Genomic DNA, 8,644 nt, shown 5'->3' with positions numbered 1-8,644 from the left:
GGCGAGGGCGGCACTGGCCTGCGAGGGTGGACCGGGCGGCGCCGGCGAGGCGGCGGGGAGGCGCGCCGGTGGGCGAGGGCGGCGGGCGGCGCGGAGGCGCCGACGTGGTCCGGTGGCCGGAGACGGCGGTGCGGGCGGCGGAGGACACGCGGGCGGCGCGGGGCGGCCGAGTCGGGCTCGCGAGCCCGCCGTGGGCTCGCGGGCCGGCGGTGGCTGGCGGCGGGGATCGCCACGTGGCGTGATGGGATTCGCTACGGCGGGAGGCGCGGTGGAGCGGACATGTCCGGTCTGACCGGACGTGTCCGGCGGCGGAGAGGGAGCGGGGCTAGGGTTTCGGGACCCGGGATTTTCGGGGAAGGCACATATTTATAGGTAGAGGGAGCTAGGAGACTCCAAATGGGGTGCGGTTTTCGGTCACGCGATCGTGATCGAACGACCGAGAGCATGGAGGGGGTTTGGATGGGCTCAAGGGCTGTTTTGGAGGGGTGTTGGGCTGCACACAAAAGAGGCTTCACGGTTCCCCGGTTAACCGTTGGAGTATCAAACAAACTCCAAATGGCACGAAACTTGACAAGCGGTCTACCGGTGGTGTAGCAAGGCCGCTTGACAAACCTCCGTCCATTCCAAGAAGGTTTAACACCCGCACACGAAAAGAGGCAAAAGGGGGCGTCGGAGGACATAGGAGTGTCGGATTGCAAAACGGACAACGGGGAAAATGCTCGGATGCATGAGACGAACACGTATGCAAAATGAGATGCACATGATGACATGATATGAAATGCAGATGATGACATGGCAAAATGCAACACGCAAGCACATGACATGGCAACAACGACGAATAACTGGAAGACACCTGGCGCATCGAATCCGGGGCGTGACAACTCTCCTCTACTAACAAGAGATCTCGTTCCGAGATCTTAGGACCGAGACGGAAGGGAAAAGGGATGAGGTGAAACAAGAACTCAAGAGAAGAAGCAAGATTCGAGAGCACTCGAGAAGAAGAGAGGAACGATGAGAATAACGAGAATCTAAAGCTCACGGAATCAGATAGACTATGAAATCACTCCGGTTAGAACGAGATAAGAAACGAATAAGACTGAAAGGATTTAGGCAGCACTCCGGCTGAAACATGGATGAATAAAACACGAGCTTGAGAGGATGGAATGATACTTGATGAAGACATGACACAAAACCTCCGGAAAGAATTGAAAGAGTTGAATGGAAAGAACGAAGAAGAAAATGACAACTTGTGCCACGAATGAAATTGGAAGCATCTTTAGAAGGTAGGTTAGAACGGAGTTGTTGAGGAAATCAACAACGAGAGAATAAGCTTGTTGTGGACTTATAGATAACATCTCAAAATTATGAGGTGATCACCGACCACAAACGGAAATGATTGGATAGCTGAGAAAAACGAAGAAATGCAAAACTCCACTTCAAAAGAATATGGAGAATTAATTACACTTCGAGACGCGAGAAGAAAGATACTTGAATTTCTCCAACAAAATCTTGATGAACTCTTGAAGAATGAATTAAATCATGACGAACCACCATGGAGAACTCCGGTAACAAAAGGATGATGAGATAGAAAGAAGGATGAAAGAGTAAGATGAGCCTTGCGGTGATTTAGATGGAGGTTCCGACGAAATGACCGAGAAAATTTGAACTCCGGAAAAGATGAAAACACTTGGAACTAGAATTTATTCATCAAGAGCAAACTCCGAAGGAAGGGATTACTCACTTGAATGAAATAAGAATAAGATTTATTGTATGCTTATCCTCCATCAATTAAATTGATGCGAAGCAACGGATTTTCATACTACTTATTCGCGTTGGAAAAGATTAAGAGGGGATATAGCACAAAACTTGAGAAAGTCTTCATGAACCACCGGTAGGATTGGAAAGAACGAATGAATTAATGTGATAACAAAAAGAAAAAAAATCTTGAACGAACCACCGTAAGAATTCGAACATGACTGATGAAAGAGACTGAATCACCAGGAAGAATTAGAAAAGCACAAAGATACTTAAGGGATAAAAAGACAAGATAACGAAGGGATCGCGAACTGATTGAAGAATACTTGAACGAAGCACCGGAAGAATATTGAGATGAACGAAGGGGCACGGATATAGAATAATTGGGGAATGAATCTGAAAACTTGGAACGAAGAAATATTCCGAAAAGATGGCCTCCGGATGATCGAGACAGCAAAAACAACTCCTGACATACTCCGGATGGGTTAAGAAAAAAGATCTGACAAATGGAATAATTTGCGAGGATAACATGAAGCTAGAACCACGAAACTTCGAGAGAACAGACAAGATTTAGAGGAAAAACTCTTCTTCTATCTTGAAATGACGATGAGGAACTCCACCAAAATTACTGAGATACTCTGGGAGAATGACAAAGAGGAAGGGTAGAACCAAAGATGAAAAGAATTTGAAAGCGATCTTGGAGATGGCATCTGACTGATGAAATTCATACTTACGTCATACTTCGAAAAGAATTTTAGAATAGCTCCGGGAAATTAGAAGAGTCAGGTAAGATCCTGGGAAAAGACCTGTGGGTTAGGGCCCACTGAAAGGAAACACCTTTGGAAATGGTTGTTCAAAAGATAGATGATGCACCAGAATAATTGAAATATTTGAATGATGTTATAACCTCGAATTAATTGAAACATAGACAAATCTCCTGAGATGTCTTTAACACTCCGGAAGGATAAACTGGCGAGAGGCGAACGAGCAAAGGGAAATATTTGAGCTGAGGGAAAGAATACGATCGACAACGAAAAACTTGAATTGAATCCATCGGAGAAGAAAAAGAGATGAAGAATGTCCACCGAGACGAGAATTCACCGGTTGAAATGATTGATGGAAGACTGAAGAGGCTCCGCACGAATGAAATTGATGGTCGAAACAGACTCAGACTCCGGGAAGAAGAGGGTGGGAGGGCGGGAAAACAAAGGCAACTTGGAAGGGGAAAAACCTATGAATATGTGACGCCCCCGATTCAATCGTACACTAATCATACACGCAAATGTGTACGATCAAGATCAGGGACTCACGGGAAGATATCACAACACAACTCTAGACACAAATAACATAATACAAGCTTTATATTACAAGCCAGGGGCCTCGAGGGCTCGAATACAAAAGCTCGATACACAAGAGTCAGCGGAAACAACAATATCTGAGTACAGACATAAGTTATACAAGAATGCGTTAAGAAGGCTAGCACAAACATCAACGATCGAAGAGGCAAGGCCTCCTGCCTGGGACCTCCTAACTACTTGTGACGCCCCCGATTCAATCGTACACTAATCATGCACGCAAACGTGTACGATCAAGATCAGGGACTCACGGGAAGATATCACAACACAACTCTAAAACATAAATAAGTCATACAAGCATCATAATACAAGCCAGGGGCCTTGAGGGCTCGAATACAAGTGCTCGATCATAGACGAGTCAGCGGAAGCAACAATATCTGAGTACAGACATAAGTTAAACAAGTTTGCCTTAAGAAGGCTAGCACAAACTGGGATACAGATCAAAAGAGGCGCAGGCCTCCTGCCTGGGATCCTCCTAAACTACTCCTGGTCGTCGTCAGCGGGTTGCACGTAGTAGTAGGCACCTCCGGTGTAGTAGGAGTCATTGTCGTCGAGGGTGGCGTCTGGCTCTTGGACTCCAGCATCTGGTTGCGACAACCAGAAAGAAAGGAAAGGGGGAAAGGGGGGGAGAAAGCAACCGTGAGTACTCATCCAAAGTACTCGCAAGCAAGAAACTACACTACATATGCATGGGTATATGTGTAAGGAGGCCATATCAGTGGACTGAACTGCAGAATGCCAGAATAAGAGGGGGATAGCTAGTCCTATCAAAGACTACGCTTCTGGCAGCCTCCGTCTTGCAGCATGTAGAAGAGAGTAGATTGAAGTCCTCCAAGTAGCATCTCCAAGTAGCATCTCCAGTAGCATCGCATAGCATAATCCTACCCGGCGATCCTCCCCTCGTCGCCCTGTGGAAAAGCGATCACCGGGTTGTCTGTGGAACTTGGAAGGGTGTGTTTTATTAAGTATCCGGTTCTAGTTGTCATAAGGTCAAGGTACAACTCCAAGTCGTCCTGTTACCGAAGATCACGGCTATTCGAATAGATTTACTTCCCTGCAGGGGTGCACCACATAACCGAACACGCTCGATCCCATTTGGCCGGACACACTTTTCTGGGTCATGCCCGGCCTCGGAAGATCAACACGTCGTAGCCCCAGCTAGGCACAACAGAGAGGTCAACACGCCGGTCTAAATCCTATGCGCGCAGGGGTCTGGGCCCATCGCCCATTGCACACCTACACGTTGCGAGGGCGGCCGGAAGCAGACCTAGCCTCTCTTATACAAGAGTAGGCGTTCCAGTCCAATCCGGCGCGCGCCGCTCCGTCGCTGACGTCAAGAAGGCTTCGGCTGATACCACGACGTCGAGTGCCCATAACTGTTCCCGCGTAGTTGGTTAGTGCGTATAGGCCAGTAGCCAGACTCAGATCAAATACCAAGATCTCGTTAAGCGTGTTAAGTATCCGCGAACGCCGAACAGGGCCAGGCCCACCTGTCTCCTTGGTGGTCTCAACCTGCCCTGTCGCTCCGCCACAAAGTAACAGTCGGGGGCCGTCAAGAACCCAGGCCCACCTCTACCGAGATGGAGCCACCTGTCCTTCCAGCCCCCATATCCGAATCACTTGCGGGTACTCAACGAGCTGACCCGACTTTAGTCACCATCTATATAGTATATGTATATGTATAGCATATACCCGTGATCACCTCCCGAGGGATCACGGCCCGATAGTATAGTAAGGCGGACTGACAAGAATGTAGGGCCAATGATGATAAACTAGCATCCTATACTAAGCAATTAGGATTGCAGGTAAGGTATCAATGACTGTAGCAACATTGACAGGCTATGCAACAGAATAGGAGTAACCGAACAGTAACATGCTACACTACTCTAATGCAAGCAGTATAGAGAAGAATAGGCGATATCTGGTGATCAAAGGGGGGGCTTGCCTGGTTGCTCTGGCAAGAAGGGGTCATCTTCGGTGTAGTCGAACACACGGACATCGGCACCGGTCTCAGAGTCTACCGGAAAGAAGTAACGGAGGGGGAACACAATAAATAACAAAGCAATCAAATGTAACACAAAGCAAGACGCGGCAATATGCGGTGCTAGGGTGACCTAACGTAGTGGTAGGTGATACCGGCGAAGGGGGAAAACATCTGAGAAAGTGTTCTCGGTGTTTCGCGTTTTTGGACAGATGAACCATAGGTGAAATGTTGCAGGTTTGCTATGCTAGGGATGTGTGGCGGGCGAACAGACTGTGTGTCCGGATTCGTCCCGTCGTTCTGAGCAACTTTTATGTACAAAGTATTTTCATCCGAGCTACGGTTTATTTTATATGAATTTTAAAAGATTCAAATTAATTTTAGCATTTATTTAATTAATTTAATACAACATTGTCCAGAACAGTGCATGCTGTCATCATGACGTCCATGACGTCAGGGGGATGTCAGCAGTCAACAGCCAGTTGACTTGGTCAAACTAACGCGTGGGTCCCGATTGTCATTGTCTAAGACTAACTAATCAGGTTTAGTTAGTCTAACTAAAATGATTAGGTTTATTAACTACAATTAATTAGGTTAACTAATTTAATTAATTAATTTAAACAGAATTAATTAAGTTAACTATTTAGTTAATTAATTGATTATTTAGTATTTAATTATATTTATTATTATCTTTTTTTAAATCGTTCTGGGGCGCTGGGGCCCCCTTGTCATTTGCCCTAGGGGCCAACCAGGGCGGGTGCGGCTTAACGGGCAGCGGGCGCGGGCGTAACGGGCGACGGGCGCCCGTAGCCTGCCCAGGGCGGGGGTTGCCGCAGCGGGGCACGAGGGCCACGATGGGCGGAGGCGGACAGGGGCAGCGGCAGCGGGCGCGCACACGGTGACGAACAACGGCGGCCCGAGGCAGCAGCAACAACCATGCAGCAGCGGTAGGAGGAGGAGAAGGCCAGGGCGGAGCACGGCGAGGGGAAGGAGGCCGCGGCAGGTGAGGGACGCGCGTGTGCGCGCGCGCACGCGCGGCAGGCGGTGAGGGCGCGAGTGCCTCTGGGTTGGCCGGGTGCGGCTGTCCGCGGGCGACGTCAGGTGGCGGAGCCGAGCGCGGGGAGAGGGCGCGACCACGGTAGTGAGAGGAGGAAAGAGGAGCTCACAGAGGAGTAGGGTACAGGCAGTGGGCTCGGGGAGGCTCCGGGTGGTCGACGGGGACGACGCCACGGAGCGGGAGGCAGGCCGGCGGGGTAGAATGACGAGGTGGAGGCGGCGGCATCCTGGCGAGGTGCGACAGCGGCGGGGTCAGGCGAAGTGCGGCCGCGGGCACCGAGGGCGACGGGATCGGGCAGCGTCGGTGTTCGGGCGGCGAGCGGCAGCCTCCGGGGGCGGGAAGGTGACGAGGCGATCCGGCGACGGCAAGGTGGAGGTGGGACGATGCGACGACGAGGAGCGCTGGCGGCATCGGCAGGGGCAGGGCGTCGAAGTGATGGGGTCGGGGCGCCGCTTTCCCCGATCTAGATCGGGGGTGCGAGGGAGACGGAGGAGTGAGGAGAGTGGGGGGTTCAATGCCCTAGGGTTTCGGGGGTGAGTGGATAAGGGGGAGTTGGGGGGGAGTGCCCGGCTGGGCCTGGTGGGTTGGCCCAGTGGGGCTGATGGCCTGCTGGGCCGGAGCCCGTGGGGGGTCCTTCTTTTTTTGTATTTATTTGTTTTCTGTTTTTATTTCTTTTATTTTATTTATTTTCTTTTCTGTTTAAATCACTTTAAAATATTTAGGCAATTTCTAAAAATGAGTTTTCTCCATAATAATTACCTAGGCATTTAACTCCATAATAATTACCTAGGCATTTAACTGCACACTCCGAACATTTTTATTTTTAACATTTGAAAACTTTTATTGTTTGCTTGATTTTGAATTTAAATCCGAACCGGTTTCGAACTAACTCGAGATTAGCAACAGTAATTAGGGTGACGTGGTATCATTAGCAGAGGTTCACTGTAGCTTAAATATCCGGGCGTCACAATTCTCCTCCACTACAAGAAATCTCGTCCCAAGATTTAAGAGGGGTCTAAGGGGGAAAGGTTTGGTTACGAAATTCTAACGAATCTTCTCGGTCTTGGTTGCTCCTCTCGAAGTGGTCGATCCATTATATTGATGTCTTCATTTTTCTGCTTCAGGTCATCAAGATGAAGTCGACATCCTTTCTTCGGGGGTTCCATCGTACTTACAAATAGGTAACGGGGCAGATCGACAACGACAGAATGCTATAAGAGTAATACTCTGAGATTAACCCATGAATGAGCATACGAATACCTATCAAGTTTGATCAAATAAAACACATCGAGAGTAAAGTTCGAAGGTACAATAAGAAGTTTCAAGCATCCAGGCAATCGTTCAATGCCTAGTCAGAAGGTGAAAAGGGTTTCAAAGCAACGGAATAATTATTGTATCCGATGCCAGAATTGATGATCTCAACGGGAGGTGGCTCATGAATTACATATGAGTCCACGCGGGAGGAATAACTTTGGGAACAGGGGGTGTACAGGAGAGTCAGGTTTCGATCCAGTGGACCTGTGGGTTATGGGCCCATCATGTGGGTTGAAAGTAGGAAGGGTGATGACATCTGGCACAGCCGCGACAGGGAGGCATGTCAGTGGATAGCTTGTCAGGTATGCTGGCAACAATGTCGGTACCAAGGACGGGGAATGAAGAGAGCAATTTTCCTGCTTGTTGAACAAGGCGAACCAATTGGCGAAGTTATCACCCGTCGGTGGTTACCGGAATATCATCAACAATAGTAACAGGATCTTACAGACAAAATGGTACAACAAGGTGCCTACCTAAGCAGGGAATTATCTCTGCTTAGTTAAGTCAGATTCAGGAAAGGTTAAACAAAAGAATGGAAAGGAAAATTGTGATTACACACAATTATAAGGAGTATATCCTTCTCATGTACAAGCAGAGCATGACATATAGGGTACGAGAGCAAGTGCCCAACCATTCAGATAAGAGGCAAGGATTAATCAAGATGTTACCCATATAACGGTGTTTGGGTAACTGACAAAGAAATATTAGCATCGTGTCTCCAATGTTCTTGTTGAAGAGCAGGGTATCATAGTCATGCTTCGAGGTAGCATTGATATGGTGTTTCAATCAAGGGCCGGACTTTGGATACACAAATGATCCATCAGGAGCAACTTATAAAACAAGTCTTACAATTTCCTTTAGGAAGAATGGTTATCCTTACAAAAGAAATTATAATGATAGGTCCTCCAGCCAGGGGGGTTGCTAGGCATGACATCATCTTACCGGGTCATCAACGGACCAACATCATAACTCCTGGAAAGTTGTCCCAACCATCATATCTGACCGAGATTCAGATCCGATTGGTGTCATGATACCTCAGACTCAGGATGTCCGAGAAGAAAAAGTGCAACACAAATCGACGAAATGACATGCAAGATTCTCAGGAAAAGAACTACGGGAGCGGGTTCCTGAAGCAATAGTTCATCATTAAATCAAGGAGGGGATGAGAAGGTGGCTGATGGA

The sequence above is a fragment of the Triticum dicoccoides genome, chromosome 6B, assembly GCF_002162155.2.
Source record: "Triticum dicoccoides isolate Atlit2015 ecotype Zavitan chromosome 6B, WEW_v2.0, whole genome shotgun sequence".
NCBI lineage: Eukaryota > Viridiplantae > Streptophyta > Magnoliopsida > Poales > Poaceae > Triticum > Triticum dicoccoides.
The sequence above is the reverse complement of the archived record's forward strand: the minus strand, read 5'-3'. Positions refer to the sequence as shown.